Below are 25,256 nucleotides of genomic sequence, written 5' to 3'. Positions count from 1 at the left end.
TTGTTTACCATTGTCACTCACCACTTTTATTGATAAACAGAAACAAAACAAAACAAAAATCACACTTCTATCCAGAATTCAAAAGTCAAAGTGTACCTTTAAAGAAAACAGTCAGAAGTGCACTTCATTGTCAATTTGCTATACAGCACGTGTTATTGAGGAATACAATTGCATTTCACCAGACATTAAATAGCTGTACGTTAAAAGAATCAGGAAGTATGTGAGGTACGTATGCTTGCCCTTTGAGCAGCCCCAAAAGCCACCCTACTCTGCTTACCACAGGAAGTGGAGTGACGCAGAGACCTGAGACATTGACTGGAAGTCACTCTCTGTCCTCTGTAATAGATTTAATTGTCATACCAGCATGAACATTGTCTTTGGTCTCTCTGTATAAAAACACACATAAACATTCATTCCATTGCTCAAGAAAAAAACCACATACACAGACCTTTGCATCCATGCCCTCCCTCATCCTTCCGAGCACACACATCATATACGCACCGTCAGGCACCAGATCCAGACCATTGAGTCTCTGTAATATCCTCTGGTCTCTGGGCTCTTGCCTCAGTGTCACCCCTCCACTGCAAATAATGTTCCCACTGTAGAGCAGAATGGCTTTTGGGGGGCTATCATTCACTAACCATCCCAATGCAAATGAAAGAATGACTAAAATACTGTATATTTCTGCATAAAAACCTTTGTTCATCATTGATGTGTTGAGGTCAGGGGCCACAGGACAGGACAGGACAGGACAGGACAGGACAGGAACTACTGGAGCAGGTCAAACTCGGGCCCTGGTGCCAAATGTGGCCTGCGAGATCATTGGAAATCTCTATTACAGTTGGCCCACATACACCAAGCGTAATAACACTTGAGACTTTAGTATTAAGACATGAAATTTTGTGTGTCATATCAGTCAGACCTATGAAACAGCTCACACTCATCTGTAACACAATATGTGTTTTTAGTCATTGGTGATACCAATATTACTCAGGTGGAGTTTTACAATTTTTTGGGAGTGTACTTTGATAATAATCTGCCCTGGAATGTTCATGTTAACAATGTGTGTATTAAAACAGGCTACATTTTTTAAGTAGACTCAGAGTGTTTGTGTTCAACAGAGGATAAAGTTACTTTTTTACCGTGCTGTTGTTGAGAGTGTAATACACTATGCAATCACTGTGTGGTTTGGAAACCTGACAGTGAAAGTGAAGTCTCAATTAGACAGACTGCACTGAAGGTAGAGGGGGTGAGGGACTACCCCACCCTTCAAGCAATGAAGAGTCTGTAGTTAGGCATGCTAGGAAAATGATTGAGGATCCATCACATGTTCTGCACCCAGAATATGAGCTGGCAGGCAATTCAGAGTACCAGTTAAAAACAAGAAAAGGTTTTTGAATAGGTACTGATTTTCTTTTGTCCCTGTTTCTGTTAACCTACTGAATGCAGGTTGTTAACATCTACCATCTTTGCAATGCCATGTAGCCTATTTGTGTAGGAGGCTGTAGTTAGTAGGCCTAGATATGCACTTTAATATCTCTATGAGGGCACTTTATGTATGGGTATGTACTGTATGTATGTATGTATGTATGAGAGAGAGGGATGGGGGGGGGCTGTTACCTTGGTGTCTCACATGCTGGTGGTTTGAGAGAGAGAGAGAGAGAGAGAGAGATAGAGAGAGAGAGGAGAGAGAGAGAGAGGAGAGAGAGAGAGGAGAGGAGAGAGAGAGAGAGAGAGAGGAGAGAGAGAGGAAGAGAAGAGAGAGAGGAAGACAGAGAAACAGAGTTAGAGAGAGGGAGCGTGAGAGAGTGATAGAAAGAGAAAGTGAAACAGAGAGAGAGAAAGAGGGAGAGAGAAGAGAGAGAAGAGGTGAAGCAGTGGTAGAGAGAGAGCATATAGGAAGGCCTTCTTTTGTGGGAAAGGCCGCGAATAGGTTAGCTCTCACATAGTCACAACTCCACCTGCAGGTAGAAAACGGCAGCCCAACTCCACAGACAGGCAGCCTAGCCTGGCTTTCACGCAGACCCTTTGTGCTTTGTGCATCTTCGTTAAACTGCAGAACCAGGTTAGCACAGCCAAGCTAGGCATAGCAAAGTGGACCAAATTAAAATGAATGTAAATATTGCACTGACCTATATAACTAACTAACCAATATAACTGTGTAGATTAGTGTTTCTCAACGGAGGCAGTACACCCCCCAGGGGGCGTTGGGAAGGTTACAGCTGAGAGGGGGCGGTGCTAATTTGACATTGACAAGTTGACATTGTTTGAGCTGTCTTTATTATGACGAGATAATCAAAGTGAAATTACCAGAAGTCTTGACAACATTAAGCATTGTGGTGTTACCAGTAATTGTAGGCCTATGTGTCATGACAAACGGACAATACATTTTTTTATGACCTTGTTATGACAATTTAACATTATTCAAAGGGGCATTATGTAAAGGGACATACAATTTGTTTTTTTATGACATATTGACATTGTTTGTCATGGAAAAACAATGTAATGAAATGTAACACACATTAAGTAATGCACTGTGTGTAATGTAATGTAGTCATACTAATACATTACTGTGGTATCCCATTATAACACACTGTACTTGCCTTCTCTTTCCACTAAGTGTCAAACACTGAAGTTAACCTGGATGTTCTGGAGGGACGTCCGATCAGACTGAATGTAGCCATTTCTAAAGACAGAGACAAAATAAGGAACGTGGAATGGTCACATGGCACATCAAGTGTTCTGTCATACTTCCCAAGTACTGATGATAAAGACATTTTTCCAAATTACCAGAACATAGTTGACTTCAGTACAGAAAACTTCTCCTTGACTCTGGCGAATCCTCTGAAGAGTGACGGTGGACTCTACACAGTGCGGATACAAATTAAAGGTCAAGCTCCTGTTATAACGGATACATACAATCTTTCCATTTATGGTAAGTGTATGTATTATGTATAAATATCTGAACATTTGTTTCCTACGCAAAAATGGTGCTAATTTCACTCTTTGGACAGCGTAACATTTCCAGAGTTAATTTGTCTGACTCTGGCTCAGAGTTAACATGCTGTCAGTTATTGTACATTCATCAGGTTGTTTGTGTGTGTGTGTGTGTGTGTGTGTGTGTGTGTGTGTGTGTGTGTGTGTGTGTGTGTGTGTCTGTGTGTGTGTGTGTGTGTGTGTGTGTGTGTGTGTGTGTGTGTGCGTGTGTGTGTGTGTGTGTGTGTGTGTGTTCCAGAGCATGCAGCAGTCCCCATCCTGACTGTGCTGTCCAACCAGTCCAGCCCTGACTCCTGTCATGTGACTCTAAACTGTACAGGACCCGATGCGTTTGTCATCTTCAACTGTTCTAGAACCTTCAACAACACCGTCTGCTCCCCGAAGGTTCCAGAAAGGTGAAGATGCCTTGTGTCCATTTACATACTATTATATATTGTTGTTGTATAAAGAATTTCTGGAATATCAGTAGGTTTCTGACTGTTTTAGTCAGAGAACGTAAAGAATGTTTGAGTGCAAAGTCAAAGACTTCTGTGAGATCTATATTTTTTCTATAGGAAATTATAGGCTATTTATATTAAAAAACCCAATTCTTACAGTCATAACATTACACTTAACTGACACTTTAATCCAAAGTACTTTACTGTTATCTCCTGTAAGCACAGGGTCCTTGTATCAATGTGATACTCAACGATACATACATAACCATGTATTGGTACTTACATTTCCAAGTTTGACCAAATTGAAATGTTTTTCCAGTATAGAAGTCATGTTTATTATTCTTAAAAAATAAATACATTTTTCATATTTATATTTAAATGTGTCCACCAGCTCCCTCTCCATCTCCTCCGACCAATCAACAGTCTCCTGTAACCATAGCAACCCAGTCAGCTGGGGCCTGGACACCATTGAACTCCAACTGCTCTGCCCGTTGTATAGAGGTAAGATCAATAGAAACAGACTGGGAAATAGATTCAGAATGAGGATGAGTCTACGAACTAGACCAAAAATCATCCATTGTACCGTATAAACGGGCAACATTACTAATGGTAACCCCGTGTTTGAATCCAGGCTGTGTCATTTCCCAACCTCCTCCTCTCCTCCAAATGTCCTACAGGTATGTCATTAAAGGGACCAAGTGAGGAAATGATCAGGGAACAAGGACTGCAGCCAGGCCCGGATTAGCGCACAGGCTAGATACGGCTGCAGCCTAGGGCCCCCACAGGCTAGATACGGCTGCAGCCTAGGGCCCCCACAGGCTAGATACGGCTGCAGCCTAGGGCCCCCACAGGCTAGATACGGCTGCAGCCTAGGGCCCCCACAGGCTAGATATGGCTGCAGCCTAGGGCCCCCACAGGCTAGATACGGCTGCAGCCTAGGCCCCCACAGGCTAGATACGGCTGCAGCCTAGGGCCCCACAGGCTAGATATGGCTGCAGCCTAGGGACCCCATCACAGGCTAGATATGGCTGCAGCCTAGGGACCCCACCACAGGCTAGATATGACTGCAGCCTACGGGCCCCACCACAGGCTAGATACGGCTGCAGCCTAGGGGCCCCCACCACAGGCTAGATACGGCTGCAGCCTACGGGCCCCCACCACAGGCTAGATATGGCTGCATCAGTAATTATGAGGGGGCCCTTTAAGCCAAATGTGGCTTAAAGGGCCCCCTCATAATTACTGATGCAGATCTGACTCACCGGTAGGCCCCACACCCTTGTGGGCCCCAATTTTCAGAAATGTTGAAAAATATATTTTAGGAGCCCACGAGGGTGCAGGGCCAGGCTCACCAAGGGGTCCCAGGCCATGTTAATCTGGCCTTGCCTGCAGCCTATCTTCTAAATTCTGTCTTTTTGTTCACAGAACCTCAGCCTTTTGCTCCTCCACATTCTTCTAGTCCTGGTTGGTTGATTGGGCTAATAGTTGGAACAGCATTATGCCTCCTTGGTGGTATTTGGTGGTGGAAGCATAAATACAAAGGTGAGTCTTCAGGTGATCTGAACTTTAACACGTTAACCCAACCCATGCACTTCGGTTGGGTTAATGTTTCATTAGAATTGTGCATGTATAATTAAGCAATTTGTCTTTCTGTCTCTCCACACATGTGCACTGTTGCTATAGGCTACAGATAGATGTTATAATGACAATGATGATGATTAAGTTATTACTGCTATTATAATTATATTTTGCTTATTCATTTTTTATGGCTATTATACATATTTTGTAATGTTCTGGCGTATCACAGTCATTGGTTATAACAAGTTTCTTATGTTGCAATGTAGTAACAATGCAGGACCCTGCAGTACATTTTATACCTTCATAGCGACATTCGGTCAGTACAACAGCATCACATAACATAGGTGCAGTACCGGTATGTCATATTTTTAGTAGTTTATTTCCATGGTTATTTTCCATGTCCGCCATTTGCAATATCCAATAGTAGACATTTTTAGCTGCGGGACTTACTGTACTTTGGCCATACTAGTAAAAATGTTAATTACTAAATATTCATGAAAAGATCGAATTCGGAAATAGGCGACACCGTTTCAACTAGAAAAGCGGTCAGAGAGTGCACCTCAGCCAAAGCAGGTCAGAATTAGATCATAACCAAAAATAATCCGTTTGCAAATATATCAATATATCCCTGCTGTCAACATTTCTAAATGACACATTCATGGATGTTAAGTCGTTTGCAAATCATAATAAAGAAAAGCGTGCTATTCATGATCCAAGATGCATTTTAATTCAGTGAAGAATACTGATAGCGAACAATTAGGCCCTACACACTTGAACCATAAACATCAGATTCGGTCGTCCACTTACATTCCATTTCGATTGTCTTTGTTAAGTCGTATTATAGCATTTGTTTTGAATATGAAGATAATAACATTAACAACAACATATTAACTTACCAATCTGTGTATCAGTCAATGTTATCACCACATTATGTGCAGGAAAGGTTAATGTTCCAGTTATACTAGTAGTTAGCCTACATGTATTAAATGTCAGTCATCGTGCCATCTACAGTGCTATGTACTACCCCCTGAAGTAATATCAGCTTTGCTGTCTAGGTGGGTGAGAAGAAAGTGACATTTCTTCAGCTGAAATGAAGCTAATGTTTCAGATTTGTCACGAACGGCCCGGGGATTGAACCTGGGTCTTTAACGTAGCAGGCAGAGAACCAAGATTCAAGAAAGCAACAGAGACTTACAAGCCGTGTGGTCTTCATGTGGAAATATCAAGACTGAACACAGGCTAACAAACAGAGGAGGCTTAAAAACGAGATGCAGGTGACATGCAATTAACTTAACAAGGTCTACTCAAACAAAAAACATGACTCAAAAGATGACACAGCACAAACAAGTGGGCACGATGAGGCCATCTAGTGGTGAAAGTTCAGAAGATGCCCCAGAACCTCACAAGATTAACAATGTATGTAACAGGTTTGGCATATTCACAAGTATTGAAGCACATAGCTTCAGATATTAACCCCTTAAGACACGGTTTTATAAATTAGCTGTTACCAGAATGGCAATGACCAAGTCGTAGTGTATTACTAAAGGCCCCGTGTACTGGCATAGTAGTGCAGTACTATAGTAGTTAACTTTCAATGTCTATTACAGCGTGCCACAGGAGGTACGGCGCGCATTAAGGGGCTACTACCCCCCCCCCCCCCCCAAAGGTCGATGAACAATTTGCATTTAACAACATTGGTAGATGCTAGCCAAGTTATGGTTATTTCATTAGTTCTAGCCTATTTTACAACACTCAGACGAAGACTACACCTTCATCATAAAAGCTATATTCAAAACCATTTTACTTAGTAGAGTAACTTTATTGATCCCCAGGGGGAAATTCAGGGATGCAATACCAGTACCAATACCAATACCAATACCAGGGATTGCAATACTTGCAATACCAGCATTAATGGATGCTTTGGTGTGCTGATGATGACCCTGTTTGGCTTCGGTGTGGTAAAAGGGCAGAAAATAGCAGTGCATTACATACAGTGGCAAGGGGATCCTCCTCTCCAATAGACCTGATGCTCATGTATATCCGCCATTGCATAAAGTGAACTCATTTTCACCTTGTGCGCATACCCCCTTGTTGCAGCAGCAAATGAACTAACGAACATACACACAAACTCACAACAAACTCAGACGGAAGTAATGAGCAGCATAGTTGCACTACCTACTCTGGTCACCATCCTACACACTGAACCTTTAAGAACTCCTCCACATCCTAAAGTTTATGCAATGTTAAGCGTATATGCAATATGCAATAAGTCACGCATGCCTACATTTTTTTTCAGGTCACAGGTACAAACAAGGACAGGTACGAACATGACATTTTCATTGAAACCAATTAATGAAATTAATGAATTGCTACATTTTTATTAATTTCATTTTTATATAGCTCATTTTCAACGTGTAATACCAGTGTATATTATAAATACAATGCTGTAAATATGTTTGTGTGTGAAGGACAATGGACCTACTGGAGAAGACAACAATCTGGAAATGGTAATTTAGTCTTTTCCCCATTGAAACCCATGATAAAAACATGACTATTGAACTACAAAAATGGCACAAAGGGAACTGAACAATCAGGAAATGGTGTGTGTGTGCGTATGTGTGTGTGTGTAAAGATATTCTATGTCTATGTATTATTAATACAGTGCTGTACGTTTGTTTGTGTGTGAAGCGTGATGAACCCACTGGACAAGACAACGATCAGGAAATGGTAATTTTGCTTTTCTACGGTTTCAGTTTATTACAGCTCTAGACAGGTAGCTCTTGCTTGGCTGTTGTAACAACTATAAGGAAGTTGGCCTTGCTATCGTAGAGTTGCAGGCTCAGGGCTGCTGTAACGGTAGGGACACATAGGAGGCGAAGCGAGCGAAGCGAAGAGAGGCGAAATTCAACCGTCATCAGGTCGTCGCAGCGAATCAAATGGAATGGAACAGTTATGTTGTTGATTTGATTGGGCCGCGACAGGCGAATTCGCTCCTCATTTGCATAACATTAAACTTTCTTTAATAATTTCGCTTTGCTTCGCTCCTGTTAGCTTGCTTTCGCTCGCCTTCGCCTCTCTCATTGGAATGAATGGCGAAGCTGGCTTCGCTTGGCCAAATTCGCGTCTATGTGTCCCTACCGTAAGGTGCTGCCTTCCTTGAGGCCCTAGGCAAAGATGGACTTTGGGGCTTTCTTGGGTAACATATGTCAATATGTTTTCTTTTTGGTGTTAATCAAGTTAAAATAATAGTTTGCAACTCTCACATTGCTTTCTAATGCATGTTATGCTTTCTCTCAGAATGGCGATCTGGTCACCAGTGAGTATGACACCGCCCATCGAACCCTGAACCCCCCGACGGTTAGTATTTTTAAAATCATCTGTTTTATGTATTTTATAAGCTAAATGATCTGCCAATGGAATAAGAATTATTCAGTTCTACTAAAAATAAATGTTGTCATTGTTTGCAATGTAACCATGGAATTGACAAATAAAGCCCATCGACTTTAAATGTTACACCACACAGTAAAAAATTACTGTGATTTCAGAGTAATTTACTGTGAAATCTCACAGTTAATTACTCTGATGTTCTGGTACACTATGCTACTGTGATGTTCACACGGCACACAGCAAATTACTCTGAAATCATTGTATCACTTGCCATTTCTCACTTAACTTGCACATCACAGTATTTTACTGTGATCTTCAAGGATAACCAGCATGCCAAAGTGATAAACTAGGAAACATCACAGTAAACTACTGTGTGGGCGGAGTATCTATTGAATTATTAGTGCATTGGGGCACAACTTCAGTCATAGACAGGTTAGGCTCTCCATTACAATCACACCTTTTATTGACATTTTCAGCAAATTATTTCATTCTTAATGTCTTGTGGTTTACATGTATATACCCATCATCAGTTGACTACTTTATCCCCACGCTCTGTCAAGTAACAGAAGAATGAGCTTATATATATTGGGAGATATACATGACCATCTTCATGACAGTGGGAATATGGTCATTTTTCTTGTGTACCACTTTAAATAGTACAACCCCTACAATAAACACAGAATATAACAAGGAGTAATATTTTGAAGCACACTTAAGATATTCCTTCTAGATAAATGGCTCTCCATAAGTGCATTGCATGATGGGACACGATCTGAAGCCCATATGTCCTAAGCCCCTCCCCCTCAGGTTGTACATATTGCCATGAGGAAGTGAGAAAAAAGGAGATGACCAAGCATGGGAAGACATGTAGCAAACAAGAAGTTGATGACTAAATAGTTAGCTGTAAATGTCCATGAACTCTCTGAAGGCCCAGGTTGTGCTATGTGGCAGCCTTGGCCTAATGGTTAGGGAGGTGGACTTGAGTTCAGTGAGCTGCAAGTTCAAATCCCTCCACACCCTACATTGCCCTAGGGGCAGCAACCAACATTGTATATTTATGTATCACTTTGAGTAAAGGCGTCAGCCCTCAACCCAACTGACATGCCTTCCCATTGAACTTTCGCCCACTTCAAGTGTGTAACAATATCTTACTGTGAACTCACAGGGAGTTACTGGCTACTAATTGCATTCATTTCACAGTAACATACTGTGAATTCGTCGTATCACAGTTAACTACTGTAAAGCAGTCCCTCCAGTTTTTCGCGATTCAGCGATCGCGTGGATTCATGCAAATTCAATGATATTCCGCATAATTTCACGATGCCACGTAATTCCTGTAAAGCCGCATTTTTCCCGCAAAATTTTCCCCTTTGTCCCCTTCAACATTCTGTGGAGTTTATTGATTTTTATTTTCGTCAAAAAATGAAAATGTGACTACAATACCACCGGAGACGAAAACCAATAGGAAGCATTTTTGTTAATATGTCACTGAAACATTGAAAAAATAATTGCCTGCTATTTCGCAAGTCGACCCTCATCTCAGCTGCTCCGCGTCTCTCGCCTCCCCTCCCTCACTATACACGCAGGCGTCGGACACCCGTGACCTTTTTTTTAACAGCAGTAGCCTACTTTTCAGTGCAATCCTGGCTGGAAAAAGTATTGTTGCCCATTTATCCATCCAAGAAGTGTATGCAGTCATAAAATAGTGGCAGTGCTGTCACACAGTATAGCAAGTTCTTACGTTAGCCTACATTTTTGCGCGACTTCTCCTCTCTCCCCTGTCGCTTTCATGAGCATGCTACCCGACGGTCGTTGTCTGATCTTTTTTCAATGTTCGCTATGTTTGTAATTTAAGGGTCTATGTCTATGCGTAGGCACAAGCCTTCTGATAACAATCACTGTAGTGCCGATCGTTAATGATTCTGAAGTGTGCATAGGAAGTGAACGGCCCTTCCACGCTTTCACTGTGTTATTGCAATAAAGTCTTGCGAATCCATGCAACCATGCACACAACCATGTCAACGAGAGCGTGTATGCCATCACAACTTTGCATCAAGCAAATAATATGCAACAGCGTGCAATACGAGCACGAGAGAGAGAGAGAGAGAGAGAGAGAGAGAGAGAGAGAGAGAGAGAGAGAGAGAGAGAGAGAGAGAGAGAGAGACGCGTCTTCCAACAGGTGACATTGTAACGCTTGCATAGCCTACAACCTGGCTACTGTACCCCGCGACGCTCTTCATTAGCCTACTGGTAGGCTATACCCACAAGTAGGCCTATTTTTTCATAACGCGCTGTCCCGTTTTCCCCCGAAGTCGTTCTAAAATATCGACAGAGATTTATGAGTGTCGCGGCCATGATTTTTTTTTTACACATTGGACGCACTGGCTTATAAGATGCTATGGCAGTTTTTGACAATATTTTATTATTGTCAATATTTTATTATTCTGTTATATAAGTGTGTTGAATCTCTCTCTCTTTTGTCTTAAGCCTGCTTAGATGGTTTTCAGTTAGGCTACAAAAAAAATCCAGAAAGGGGTGCAAAATCTTTGCAAAAAATGAGAAAATGCCGCAAAATCTTTGCAAAAAATGAGAAAATGCCGCCACAAAATCAGACATTTTGACCGCAAAAATCACAAAATCCCAGTGCAAAATCCTGGAGGGACTGGTAAAGGCGTCAACCTTCAACCCAACTGACATGCCTCCCCATTGAACTTTCGCCCACTTCAAGTGTGTAACAATATCTTACTGTGAACTCACAGGGAGTTACTGGCTACTAATTGCATTCATTTCACAGTAACATACTGTGATATTCTGCCATAATTTGTTACTGTGAAATCCAGAGAGACTTTTCGTCATATCACAGTTAACTACTGTGCTGTTATAACAGGTGTTTACTGGCTCTAGGCCATGATTGGGTGCACTATGTGGCTGCCTTGGCCTAATGGTTAGGGAGGTGGACTTAAGATCAGAGAGTTGCAGGTTCTAATCCCTCCTAACCCGACATTACCCTAGGGACAGTAACCAATGTTGCATATCTGTATGTCACTTTGGGTTGCTCCTGGCCATGATTGATCGTAATTACTAATTGCCAGGCCTAATTAGGAGAAGGTCTATGATTGGAAATGTTGCTGGTTCTGCTTCCAATAAATTAGGTTGCAACCAATGTGCTACACAAACACTTTCTTAAGTTGGCACCTGCTAATGCCTTTGTCTTGGATGTGCACGCCAAAACTCCAGCATCCAATTTTAAATCAGAATATTGCCACCTAGTAAACAAAATTAGGCTATCTTGTGAAGTGCCATTGCACAATTGAAAGTCAAATGCTGCATGACATGATTGACATTGCCTACCATCAACCAGGAACAATGGTAGTGCCCAATCAATCTGTCAATTAGTACCTGACCTCACTTGAGTACATAGGACTGTTACAAGTTCATTGAATTACTACCTGCAGCTGCCACATGCCTGATTACTCTGGTCACATGGTTAACTTTCACCTCTATATAAACTCAGACCAAAAATACTGGATAAGAGGAAGATAACGCAAACCACGCCCACTCAATGCAAAAGCGTGGGCTCAAGTTGGGTCTCCTAAGGGGGCGTTGTCCCCTCCTTCTTCTTCTATTTTTGAGGTGTTTGCTCAATACGTGCGCTACCGCCATCTATAGCAATAAGGGGGCTTGATTTATTCTCAACCTCAGGACTCCGAAGGTCTCCTAACCGAAGGTCTCCTAAGGGGGCGTTCACCCGACATAAAGTGGATACCGGAAAAGAAACAAAATGACGCTTCTTTCTTTGGATCTACTTTCTTTGCTCAGACTGTCACAATGCTTGAGTTGCTTGCCTAAATGACTGGTTCGCTGGCTCTCTGTCCGGCTTGTTGGTTAGTGAGCTAACTGACCGACCAACTGACTGTTTGTTGGCCAGCTGGTTGGCTGGCTAACTGACTCTTTTGGTTGACTGGATGGCTGGTTTGTTAGCTGGCTAGCCATACAGCTGACTTGTTTGTTGGTTAGTTGGTTGACTAAATGAGTGTTAGTTGGTTAGCCGGCTCTTTGGCTGGCTAGCTGACAACTGACTCTTTTGGTTGGCCGGTGGACTGGTTTGTTGGCTGGCTAGCTATTTAGTTGGTAGTGAGTATTATGGTAGCAGGTATCCTTTTTGGAGTGTTGCTTACTTGATCAAGACATTTCAGGTTTGTCTAATTGTGCTCAACCAGAGTATTCTATGCACACTGGTTAATGTACTATCATCCAGGAGACTGTAACTATCAAATGATGATAATATTGAACATAATGCAGATACTTGAGTTTCTCTGTGGTTATGGATAGTTCGGTTTATCAATTCAGTAGAGCAGTGTGATGGACTGATTCTATGCCACAGTTGTCTCAGTCATGGTGGGGAATGGGAGGTGCCACAATAACATGGTAGCTACCTCTTTTGTGGTGGTGAATGGAGGGGCGGGATCATGGTAGTGTGGGTAGGGTGACAGTAACTTACTGTGGTGTGGCCACAGTAAACTACTGTGAGAAGATCACAGTAAACTGTGAGGATGGCCACAGTAAACTACTGTGAAATTAATGCAATTAGTAGCCAGTAATTCCCTGTGACATCACAGGAATATTTTTTACTGTGCAATTACAGTATAGGTTGACACGTGTGTGTGTGTGTGTGTGTGTATTAATAATACAGTGCTGTACATTTGTTTCTGAAGGGCAGTGGACCTGCTGGACAAGACGGCGATCAGGCTGTGACTGCCAGAGGTGTATCCCCAACACACACCCCACTTCAGGTTAGCATTCAAAGCCATCTTCATGACCGTTAGGCCTAAAAAGAGCCCAGCAAAACACTGCAATAAAATTCTGATCAACTTTGAGAGACTTCTGTTAAGATTATTGGGATTATCTAGAGCAAACATGAACATTTTGCTTCGGGACATTCATAATGTAATTAGTTCTTGAACCTATTTTTGAGTGTAAGCAAAATCCATTCACCCATTCAAAAGTCAACAAATAGAATTGGATTTGATCAGCTCCTCTACCTACTGGAAGTGTTGGCACACAAGACTTCAAACAAAAACAAAAAATATCAGCCATTTTGAAAGACTAGGGCTCCAAAATGCATGCATTCATCTACCTATCATAAAGCATTGGCATACACACTTTGGTGCAATTCTGTCTGTCTGTCTGCCTGCCTGCCTGCCTGCCTGCCTGTCTGTCTGTCTGTCTATCGGCTGTTCCCTCTACCCAGGGTCCACATACCATGACATTGTTGTAAACACCCAGATCATCAGACCGCGGTCCGGTCCGTGTAATGCTTTGCAGTGCATTGATCCATTTTCGGAATTCAGGTGAAAAAGATGAAAAAGGGGTTCAAAACTTTCACTCAGAAAACAGAAAATTGACGTTGTTTGTTCATTTCATTGTCATTTGTTGGTGGCTTTTGAGAGACAAAATATGTGAACCCATTTTTCATCTTTTTCACCTGAATTCCGAAAATGGATCAAAGCACTGCAAAGCGTTACACGGACCGGACCGCGATGATATCCCCAACACGTTTAGAGGATGTAAACATATTGCAATATACAAACATATGGTACTGCAATACATGTACAGTATATGGGACTTACCCCCACATTTCAACATATTAGCAATAGGCCTATTCATGTACTGTAGTAGCCCTATATGTAGACGTTTTGTAAAATGGTAATTTTGAATTGGGAACTATCTTTCAATATATTTGAAAATGTATATCGATGGTCACTTACTATATAGACAGTGGAAGGAGTCGAGGTCTGCACACTGTAGACCGTATTGATTCATATATTTTGACTTGGGCAACAGATATAAGACACCTCCTCAAATATGTGAAACATTTTGCAACTCTCACTTTGCTTTCTAATGCTGTTTGTGTGTGTCCTCCTTGCTTTGTCTCAGAATGGCGCCCTACCCCCGGTCTCCACTGAGTATGGCACCCTCCAGCCCACCCAGAACCCCAAGAAGGTTAGGGTTTTTAAAATCATCTGTATTATGTGTTTTATAAGATAAATAATCTGCCAGTGGAATAAGATCAATAGAATTCTCCAATAAAAACAAGACACTTGCATCATGAATGTTGTCATTGTTGGCAATGTAACTGGGCAAAGCAGTAACTGCTGTAATTTGTAAAGATCCCGATTTGTAAAAATCCCGGTGGGCCCTCGCGAGTCTCGGGCCCTCCGAGGGCCAGAAATAATAATGATAAAATATATATTTTCTTTTTTTGTCTGCGACGGTAAAAAAGTGACACATCGGAGCCCATTGGATGCTTCTCTTGATGCACATTGGGCTAGTCCAATGAAATGCTTTGGTTCTCGAAGGCCCGCCCCTCCCTTCAGGCCCTCTTTTGACAAAACTCATCATCACCTCAACTGTAGACTGGCTATGCTGTTAAAACTGGACGACAGAGAGGACACAAAATGGAGAAAGAAAAGAGTGGCTATGACAAGCGCAAGAAAAAGAGAAAGCAAAAACTTAAAGAGGACGCAACAAAATGTGCTGAAATCACTGATGTATTTAAAACTAACAGCATAAGCTTGCGCTCATGTTCCGTCCCGGAGATGGGGAACCACTGCCAGACAGCTCAATCTCAGGTTGGGACAGACAGTGGGGCTGTGGCCGCTAGCGCACATTAGCAGAATGAAGAGGATGTGTGGGAGATGGTTCGAGCAGGGAAAGAAAAGAGGAGGAGACGATATAAGAGACGTGACCCAAGGAGAAAATGAGGTTAGCTTTCACCCCCAACACACCCGATAGCCAATGCAGTGTAGCCAAATTACCCCACTATTACCCATACCGTCGCTGGTTAGTTACGCGTTCGGCGTTTCGTTTCCTATTGTCTGAGACCAAGTTGTCATCCTGACTTTATCAGTCACAAACATGTACCCATTTTGATACATATACATTAGGGCTGTAACGATATTGTATCGAACCGAGAAATCGTGATACACAGAGTCACGATACTGTATCGTGATACAAGGAGGCAGTATCGTGATACGCCCTTTCAAAGTTTATTACCCATTAGTCCAGAAAACAACCTTATGATTTGATGTGATAGTGTTTCCAAACTTCAGTGGAGACACATTTCAGAAATCGTGGGTTGTATCGAACCGTAGGTCAAAAATCGTGATTCGAACCGTGAGTTGATTGTATCGTTACAGCCCTAATTTCCATGCACTTCTCTTGTAGGCTAATGTTGCGCCAGCACAAAGAACTCTTTCATTTGTCTTGAGCTGTTGTCGTGATGATGTGCTGCTGTTTAAGTTATGCTAGTGTCCTGTTCTCCAGAACTGCGAGTAGGCTACCCGCTGGCTACCAGTTTACTGTAGGTAGCTACTTCGGCATTTCCCCCATTTATTGCCTGACACTCCCTCCCCACTCGCTCAAATCAGTGAGAAATATGTACCCATTTGATTTGTTTTTGTAAACTTTTCATGTACTGTTGCGCCAACATATAATCTTACATTTCTCTTGACATGTCAGCGGTCACAAGGACGACCAGTGCTGTCTTGTAATTTGGTGTTACGGCCATCCCCCTTTCCCCTTCCGCCTATCCAACAATCTTATGTGTATTTTTTCACTGTACTGCTTGTGCAACTATGCTTTTAAAAAAAAAAAAAAAACGAAATGAGTTTTTGTAATGTTTTGCTTCTGCAATGGCATGTCACGTAATTAATAAGACATCTGAATGAATAGTTGCTTCTTTGCATGGCAGTCATATGGATACGTAAGACGCCGTCACATGCTACTGTTTTGAAAAATCGCTGGCTACGCAGCCGCTCACTTTATTACATAACCTACTGTGAAACATGGTAGCGTAACTTTGTTTTGGCAATGTGTATGTTGGAAGCCTGAGCTAAGCGGTCAGTTTTGCTGTGGTGAAAAAATGGCGAGTGTCCGAAAACAATATCCCACTCTGTCAGATACAATGACAATCCTAGGTTCTTTTGATGAGTCTCAGTGTATGCCTAGACTAGACAAAACGGTTTGGTGCGCGTTTGGAAAGGGGGGGCGTGTTAACATGCCATGTAGCAAGCTGGCTTTTACTGACTGTAGGCCTATCTGTGGACTGGAGCAATTTGGTGTGTGTGTGTGTGTGTGTGTGTGTGTGTGTGTGTGTGTGTGTGTGTGTGTGTGTGTGTGTGTGTGTGTGTGTGTGTGTGTGTGTGTGTGTGTGTAAAATGGTATGAATACTTTTTTTTGCTTTGAGTATTTGAGATTCACTGGCCAGGGCTTATAATCAAGAATAAAGTTAATTGTGCTCTTCTCTCTATCTCCTACCCCCAAACATACTCAGAACTTTAGAAGCAGGATGAAGGGAACATGAGGGTTCACAGCAGCTTTTTCCAGTGGGCAAGAATATCTTTATATATATATATATATATATATATATATATATATATATATATATATATATATATTTATATATATATATATATATATATATATATATTTATACACCGATATAGGCTTAGGCGCTGGGCCCTCAGGTGTCAAAAAGTGCCTGGGCCCTTTTCAGATCCCAGTCCAGCCCTGCGTGCTTAAATCCTTTGTCCCCAAGGCCATCCAGCTATTTAACTCAACTCAGAAGGACACACTGAAAGAGATTGTTATAGGTCACTGGACCGCATAAATCCCCCCCCCCCATCCCTCCTCCAATAATCAGCAACAACTATTGCACTCAGAGATATTTGATATTTGAATGTTTAATGTGAAATAATCTATTTTTTGTATGTATTCTACTAGACCTAAATTTCCTTCGGGATTAAGAAATGCTTCTCTACTCTACTCTACTCTACTCTACTCTATCCATTTTACTGTGTTAGCAAAATCCATTCACTCATTTAAAAGTTAACGCACTAATAGAATTTGATCAGCTCCTCTACCTATTGGAAGTGTTGGCACACAAAATTTTAAATCTGCACTCCCATTCAAAAAATATAGGCCAAATATCAGCCATTTTGAAAGCCTAGGCCTCCAAAATTCATGCATTCATCTAGGCCTACCTATCATAAAGCATTGGCACAAACACTCTGGTGCAATTCTGTCCGTCTTTTCCAAAGTTATTGAAGTAACACAAAGTATCTGCCGTAGTGAACCTGACACTGAAGAAAACGATAATATCCTCAACGCTCCACGTTTAGAGGATGTAAACATATTTCAATATACAAACATATTGTATTGCAATACATATACAGTATGTGGGACTTACCCACACATTTCAACATAGTAACAATAGGCCTATTCATGTACTGTAGTAGGCTTATATGTAGACGTTTTGTAAAATGGTAATTTTGAATTTGGAAATGTCTTTCAATATATTTGAAAATGTATAGCAGTATATCAATGGTCCCTTACTACAGTATATCACGAAAGTGAATACACCCCTCACAGTTTTGCAGATTTTTGAGTATATCTTTTCATAGGAAAGCATTACAGAAATGTAACTTTGACACAATGATTAGTGACCTTTTAACACCATATTTAACCGCTTACATTTCTTGTTCACTCAGAAAAAAACTAAATACAGCCATTAATGTTTGAACATGTACTCACAAAAGTGAGTACACCCCAGATTAAAATCCGGTAGAGAAGGGGCTATGTTGGCTCGAATCGTCTCGAAATGAAACGAAATGAAAAGGGATGACAAGGGAGGTCATCAGTGTGCGTTTCAACCTTTCTTTGCATTGAACTTTTAAATTTTGAGTCTGCATCTGGCTTAAATAGATTGGTGTGAGCTTTGAATGCAAACCTATGGAGAATATCATGATTTGTTTCAGTAGTCACAGTGCATGTTGACATGTATGTTTCTTTTAGGTGTATTTCAGATTGCCAATGTTGACAGCATTCATGCATCCCCAAACCATGTCAGTCCCACTACCATGCTTGGCTTATGAGAGGATACACCTTTTTTGTAAAACTCACTTGTTTACCACCACACATGCTTGACACCATCTAAAGCAAATTTATTTATCTTGGTCTCAAGAGAGATGAACAGACCAAGGATATGGATCACTGGAACCATGTTGTGTGATCTGAAGAGACCAAGATAAACAAATTTGCTTTAGATGGTGTCAAGCATGTGTGGTGGTAAACAAGTGAGTTTTACAAAAAAGGTGTATCCTCTCATAAGCCAAGCATGGCAGTGGGACTGACATGGTTTGGGGATGCATGAATGCTGTCAACATTGGCAATCTGAAATGCACCTAAAAGAAACATGCATGTCAACATGCACTGTGACTACTGAAGCAGATCATGATATTCTCCATAGGATTGCATTCAAATCTCACACCAATCTATTTAAGCCAGATGCAGACTCAAAATTTAAAAGTTCAATGCAAAGAAAGGTTGAAACGCACACTGATGACCTCCCTTGTCATCCCTTTTCATTTCGTTTCATTTCGAGACGATTCGAGCCAACATAGCCCCTTCTCTACCGGATTTTAATCTGGGGTGTACTCACTTTTGTGAGTACATGTTCAAACATTAATGGCTGTATTTTGCTTTTTTCTGAGTGAACAAGAAATTTAAGCGGTTAAATATGTTGTTAAAAGGTCACTAATCATTGTGTCAAAGTTACATTTCTGTAATGCTTTCCTATGAAAAGATATACTCAAAAATCTGCAAAACTGTGAGGGGTGTATTCACTTTCGTGATATACTGTATATAGACAGTGGAAGGAGTCGAAGTCTGCACACTGTAGACTGTATTGATTCATATATTTTGATTTGGGCAATATATGTAAGACACCTCCTCAAATATGTGAAACATTTTGCTACTCTCACAATTTCTAATGCTGTTTGTGTGTGTCGTCCTGCTTTGTCTCAGAATGGCGCTCAAGTCCCGGTCTCCACTGAGTATGCCACCCTCCAGCCCACCCCGAACCCCCAGAAGGTTAGTATTTTTTAAAAAAATCATCTGTATTATGTGTTTTCTTCTGTGTGTGTGTGTGTGTGTGTGTGTGTGTGTGTGTGTGTGTGTGTGTGTGTGTGTGTGTGTGTGTGTGTGTGTGTGTGTGTGTGTGTGCGTGTGTGTGTGTGTGTGTGTGTCTGTGTGTGTGTGTGTGTGTGTGTGTGTGTGTGTGTGTGTGTGTGTGAGAGAGTGCGTGTGTTAGTTTGCGTGTGGATGAGGGTGGATGACTTATATGTTTTATAATGTAAGAGTATTATGTCTTGTGGACCCTGAGTCTGTTGAATTAAGTTTATATATTCCTGAAGGTGTGTGTGTGTTGAGAGAAGACCTTAATTCTCTTTGTGTGTGTGTGTGTGTATGTGTGTGTGTGTGTGTGTATTTGTGTATTTGTGTGTGTGTGTGTGTGTGTGTGTGTGTGTATGTGTGTGTGTGTGTGTGTATTTGTGTATTTGTGTGTGTGTGTGTCTTGTGTCTCACAGAGCACCCCAGGCCCTGCGGACGCCCCGCCCACCACCTTATACGACACTGTCCAATCCAGTCGCATCACTCCAAACACCACGCGGCCTGAAAAGTCTCTTCAGGAGTCCCCAAGCAAACCTCTACTGTCTACAGAGCACACGCTGCCTGAAACCCTCTACGCTGACGTCAACAAGAAGAAACCAGGGCCGCCGAGGGCTGCATTCCCCAAAACTCTCAAGTAGAACTTAAAGGTGGTGGTGCAGGTTGACCAATACCGATAATTAATAGTTACTTAAAGCAACAATTACGGCCTTGCTCAGTTAGGCTTACATTGCAAACAATGACAAAGACAGTGTCAAAGAACTATTGTGCTCCAATCATCTCCTGATTCCTACTGAGTGACCATGCTCCCCTGGCAAGCCCTGGCATGAAGATGAGTCTCTCTCCAAAGGCTAGTTTTTAGATGTAACAATAAAATTCATATCTTACTCACAAAATATCAATGAACTGTACATATGTAAATAGCAATTTTAAATCTTTTAAATCCTTTTGAATCATAAAATAATAACAAAGTGCCTTTCGAGCTTGCTCGGATTGAGACTCTCGGCAGACAGAACGTTCCCACACAGCAGTCACATCGGTTTTTCAATTGTGAATATACGTGTACTGTGTATATAGAATTCTGAATATACTGTGTATAGGGAATTCTGAATATACTGTGTATATAGAATTCTGAATATACTGTGTATGGGGAATTCTTAATATACTGTGTATATAGAATTCTGAATATACTGTGTATGGGGAATTAAGAATGCACTTATGGCTACTTAGGGAGTCAAAGTGTGTTTATATTAGTTGTTTTCCAATGTAAAGTATAACTTTGAATGTGTATTGTTAATAATGTAATTACCATTCAGGTGATCATTTGAGAGAGACAAGCAAAACTGTAGCAAAACTGAAGCAAAACTTTGGTCCTTTAGTAGTATCATTTTATATTTATAGTTTTAATGCTTAAGCTATTTCAGTTTTAATGTTTTATGTGTTTGCATTAGGCCAAATAAAAAGAAGCTAATTTGCTAATTCTGGCACATTTACATGTTGTGTGTTGGCTGCAACATGATCTCTCAGAATTCCGTGGATCAGGCTTTCATATTCAATGTAGCGATGACAATGTACATAATGTTTTTGTTCTTTACAATATTCATATACTCCCTGAAATAAACTGACAATAACAGAACTGTGTATGCTATTTTGTCCTTTGATTGCCTAAGCTACTTGACACCTAAATTTCCCCTCTGGGATCAATAAAGTTACACTACTCTACTGATAGGGTGTACAATTAAAGGCTGGCCTCAGTTTTAGGACGTACACATACTCTCTCTCTCCCCCTCTCTCTCTCTTGCATGGACACCCTCTTGCTGCATGGTTAAGGCCAGGTGCGGTCTAATGGTTAGGGAGGTGGGCTTCAGATCAGAGGGTTGCAGGTTCGAATCCCATCTTTACCTCTCCCTACACCTCCATCCATTGCTGAAGTGACCGTGAGCAAGGCACCTAACCCCACATTGCTCTAGGGACTGTAACCAATATATCAAAATACAGTAAAAATACAAACAATAGAGTAAGAGAAGGGTCACTACCATTGACTCAGTTCAATTCAATTCAGTTTATTTACCAGACTCATGTCCAAAATCACACAAGACAAATACATATCAGGACAGAGTGGGACAAACACTACCATAAAACAGTGATTTAAGAAAAAATATCCCATTGTACCATCAAAAACTCCAGTTCTACCAAGATGACGACCGTGGGCAAGGGATAAATGAGAAATGGGAGTCAACAATGTTGACAAAAATATTTCTTTATTGCAATTTAGTCATCAACCTCATGAATACAATTTTCCTCTCAAGATGTTATTCAAGCAGAAGAGTGAGGGTCAACATTGCATTTTCAAAATTTTAAAATTTCGATTGAATTCTAGAACGATGATGTCATAGTCCTCTGGATAACACCTGCACCAAGTGCCCTGTCTAGTCTTTCTTGAGGAGCTTCTCTCTGACGTGGACGCCGATGACAACACTCGTCATGGCAACCAGAATGATTGACAGCACCATGGCCTTCAGCTGACACGGAGACAGACCAGTGTGAGGAGAGGAACCTTCTAAAACACACACACACACACACACACACACACACACACACACACACACACACACACACACACACACACACACACACACACACACACACACACACAAACACACACACAAATGAACTTTTCCCATAGTGACAAGTGATTTTCCTGAGTATCCAGTCTAGTAGCCAGCCTGTCTAGTATGTCTGTTGTCATTTTTTTGCTCCTTTTAAGTATGAAAAACGTCTGAAGTTGATTTCAAACTTCAAAAAGTGCAGTTCCAGTCAGAAATTCCCTTTGGGGTTGTTGCCCGTTTATTGCAACAAAAAAATGTAAGTACAAAAAACTAGTTCACCCTCGTACTGCATTAAACTGTGCTGGCTGATTTTGGATGGATCCACACGGCTACGGTAAGAACCGTGTGTTTCCCCAGTCCAAGCCTCATTACCCACTGATTGTGGGCACCTGTAATTATTATATACTGTAGGCCTACCTATCAGTGTTTCTCAACCTTTTTTTAGGCAAGGCACCCTTTCAATTCATGAAAAATTTCAAGGCACCCCAAACCAACAAGCTTTAACATGGCATTGCATCCGATACCACAAAAGCTTAGAATAGTAACAAATTTGGAGACGTCACACGATAAAGTTTCTCTACTACTACTACCTACGTTCAAAGTTGCAGCTGACTGGGGCGACCTATATTTACACTGTAACAAATAGCTGTTTATTTACGGCAATTCTGCAACAGCATTCTACTGTTTTTCGAAAAAACAGACAACTACTGTGAAAATATTACTTTGAGTCACATATTGAGCATAAACAGTAAGTACTGCACAATAGCAGTATTCGCCGTTGTGGGAAAAACTAGAGATGCACCGGATCCTGATTTTTAGGATCCTGCCGGATACCAGATCCACTGAATAAGATCCTGCCGGATCCAGAACCGGATACCGGATCCTACAAAAGGGTTGAAACATATAGTCTACTCGCACACGTGGGCCCTTTTATTACGTTGGCGCAAACTATTTTTTAGACTCATTGGCTTATTGCCACACTGCCTGCAATAGCCGCTTCCAAAGGGATTTCACTCCATGCAGTGATTGGGGTTGTGAAAGACTGAAAAGCCTAGGCTAGACATGCACCAGACCCTGATTTTTAGGTAACATGCTGGATACCGGATCCACTGATTAAGATCCTGCCGGACCCGGACCCTGTGAAAAACTCTATTATCCAGACGGATCAGGAACCGGAACCGGATCCGGTGCATCTCTAGAAAATAACAAGTTATTTTAGGCAGCACCATTGAAACCCATTCATCCTCCACTTGTCAGTGATCACCATCAAACTTCAATACCACCTGAAGAACTGAAGTCATTCTGACTGGTTAAAGATTATCTGATACTATCAAGCATGATGAAACAATTTCTAAGGAAACTACAATACTTAAAAAGTGCTTGATGCAGCAAAGTGTGAGTAGCACATGCATTTTGATAGTGATGAAAGTGTGAATGGCTGAAACATTTTAAGAACTTGTAACACTCTTGCAACAAGCAGCCCCATCTAAACCAATCTGCTAATCAGTGCCTGGTCTCACCTGAGTAGGGCTGTTATGCCATTATTCAATTACGGGCGTCACCTGCCAAGGGCCTGATGACTCTGGTCACATGGTACTCTTGCACCTGTATATAAATCTGGACAATCAACACTTCAGTTGCTTGCCTGCCTGCTGGCTGGCCTGCATGGCACAGCATAGCACTTGTTTGCCTACAAGCTTGCCTACAAGCTTGCTTACATGCTTGCACACTTTCCTCTTTGTGAAAGCTTGCTGTATGTGGCATCATTTGTGGCATTGTTGCATATAATGTGCCTGCTGCAAATTAGGCATTGCTTTGAGAGCTAGCTTGTAGTGCTGCTAGTTTGCTGTGCTACTTGGTGCAAAATCATTTTTTAAAGACTGACCAATGCTATATTCATCATTGGCTCATCAAGAGATACAGTAAAAAGCCCACCTTGCACACTATCATTGTAACATAGCACTGTGTACTCTGAAATTGTATTCATGCCCACACTTTCAAAGGACCACTGCAAACCATTTTCTCAATACAGCATTGCGCCATAGTATCATGCTCAAGGCACTCCAGTCATGGTGAACGATGGGAGGGTGGGGTGGTAACATGGCCAGGGTACCACAGTTATGGAGAATGATGGGTGGGGTGGGAAGTTGCCATGGCCATATTCATGAATACAACTATGACCCAGTATTTGCCTGTCATCACACAGTACAATTCAACTTTTTAACTGAAATGTACTGTTATTTTTCTGTAGAGTACTGTTATTTAACAGTTCAATTGCTGCTGAAAAAATGTTATATACTGTGATGCATTAAACAGCAATGAGCTGTATTTGATTTTTGGTGTGAAATAACAGTAGAATTACAGGTAAATATAATTGCCAGTAACTGCCGTTATTTTGCAGGGAAATTTTCTTAGAGTGTACTTTATTGTGCGTAAATGGCAGATGGCAGATTCTACTGACTAGCATTAACTTATCAATTTAGACAAATATGTATCATATTACATAATTTATTAATTTATCAGCCACCTTTCCGTGGCACCCCTGAGGGGGCCCCACGGCCCCCCAAGGTGCCCCGGCACCCCTGTTGAGAAACACTGATCTATGTGACCTATAATAAAAAAGTGAATTGCTCCCCCTTGTGGCTACATCTAAAACTACGCTAAGACCTACCTATAGGTGAGAATAAAATGGCTCCTACACAATCTCTTTCTTTTATTAGTCAGAGGCAGTGGCAGTTTTATGAAATAAAAGTGAATTGCTCCCCATGTGGCTAAATCTAAAACTGCGCTAAAACCTACCGCAGAGGCGGTTTTAGGAAACCCGAGGCCCTGGGCAAAGAACATCTTGACAATCTTAGCCAAGCCCTAATAATCGTTCATAAATTCAGGAAAGAGAAATACCATAAAGAGATGAGGCCCCTGATTGGACCAGACCTTGGGCAATTGCCCGACCTTGCTCAAGGCAAAAAAACGCCTATAGTCAGATGCTAATTCTTGGTCCATGTCTTTCAAACTTACCTCCATAAAACGGGCAGAGCGGTTGGAGTTCAATGGCGTCCTGGCTCCAGCTGTATGGGTTACTATGGTTACAGGAGATTGTTGATTGGTTGGAGGAGATGGAGAGGAACCTGTGTGGTGGAAATGTTCAATTATACGGATATTGGGCTGATACTGTAGTTGATTTGTCTCAGAATACCAAAGACGAGTCATTGTACACTGTAAAACATTTCAAGGTGGTTAG

This window comes from Engraulis encrasicolus, unplaced genomic scaffold (genome assembly GCF_034702125.1).
Source record: "Engraulis encrasicolus isolate BLACKSEA-1 unplaced genomic scaffold, IST_EnEncr_1.0 scaffold_87_np1212, whole genome shotgun sequence".
Lineage (NCBI taxonomy): Eukaryota > Metazoa > Chordata > Actinopteri > Clupeiformes > Engraulidae > Engraulis > Engraulis encrasicolus.
The sequence above is the reverse complement of the archived record's forward strand: the minus strand, read 5'-3'. Positions refer to the sequence as shown.